At 35.4% G+C, this 1,366-nt stretch overlaps 1 long non-coding RNA gene across 1 annotated transcript in view; it reads right to left on the bottom strand.

Moving 5' to 3' along the window:
• Positions 1 to 228: 228 nt before the first annotated feature.
• The window catches only part of LOC105119987 (uncharacterized), a 4,999-nt gene continuing 3,861 nt past the window's right edge, over positions 229 to 1,366 (bottom strand). The window contains exon 3 of the long non-coding RNA XR_841231.1: positions 229 to 484. This is a non-coding gene — a long non-coding RNA (uncharacterized LOC105119987). The remainder of the gene's footprint in view (positions 485 to 1,366) is intronic.

Raw genomic sequence — 1,366 nt, 5'->3', positions numbered from 1 at the left:
TTGACGAAACATCATTTACAGTCTCAAGAATATACAGAGGGCAAAATCTGAGAAAATTATTAGATATATGGATTTTTACTTTGTTAACACTCGTGGTAACTTGCGAAAACCTAAATAGGGACGACAAATTCAACCGAGATTGTAGCAGAGAGGGTCAGACGGCCTCCAAACATTGACGCTTTTGCATCTAGAATAATTTATTTGGATCACCCGTTCTCAGAGAATAGATGAAAAAAGTTGAACATGACTAGTGAAAAACTTTCTCCAAGAAGCGGTTCTACCAATCCACCACTTTGTATTATAAGGAGGCCTCTCCAGGAATAGGATAAGATCTCAGTGATAAGTCAAAGTCACTAAATCGACAAAATTACTCAAAAATCACAATAAAAAAAGAAGATAAACAAGGCTAAATACTTGATCCTTGACTTCAGTAATGGCCCAGAAACACTTTGATTGTTTCTTCACAGTTCCTGAACACTCAAACCTACAAACAGAGCGTATGAACCAAGTAGTGAGCGGTCGCCTAAAATAAATCACAGAGACTGCACAATCAATCCTTTTCAAGGATTTAATAATTTAAATAGAAGGGGGAAAGGGAGTAAAGAAATTGTTGAGTTCTTAATTTTATCTCAAAAATCTTGAGCATGAGCAAGAGAGATATTATAAATTAAAATAAAAAAGGAATCAAATTGATATCTAGCGAACAGTACATGTTTGTAGTTTAGATCATTAGAGGTGCAAAACGCATGTAAAAGATGATTGGTTATTGACATGGATAGCCTTCAATCAAAACAAAGTGGAGTAATTCTAAAATAACACAGCATATAAACAGCAATTAAAGACAGAATGTCCCTATACCTGGAGGAAGAGATTGCTTCAACTTGTCAGCCTTCTCAGGATCAAACACGCACAGTGTGTAAAGATACTTGGAGCATCGAACCTTGAACTTCACCACATCTCTTCTCCTCTTGATTTTAACAGAACGAGCATCCTTCCTTCTTGCTGTGAGAAGAAAATCCTTGATTTCATGTATCTGCTTTGGCTGTTAATAACAAAGGAAGACTAGATACTATTAGAACGTTCATAAAATTCAGGGAGCACACCAATTTCAAGCATGGGAAAATAAACAAACCAAATGTACCAAATCAACAGTTATAAAAGAAACAAGAAAAGCATTTTCCCCACAAGAGAGCTGGAAATAAGATAGATAGCTCCACACGAATCAATTTTTCCAAAACTTATTCCACATCAAATCGGATTGCCACCCAATTTCCACTATAACAGCACGTCTAGCAATCAGCTTGTGCAACTTGTTATCAATTAAGTTGCTTATAATTTCAAAAATTCATCACTAAAAAAAAAAACA

This window comes from Populus euphratica, unplaced genomic scaffold, assembly GCF_000495115.2.
Source record: "Populus euphratica unplaced genomic scaffold, PopEup_1.0 scaffold4282.1, whole genome shotgun sequence".
NCBI classification, from domain to species: Eukaryota; Viridiplantae; Streptophyta; class Magnoliopsida; order Malpighiales; family Salicaceae; genus Populus; species Populus euphratica.
This window is presented reverse-complemented; position numbering and strand designations above follow the sequence as displayed.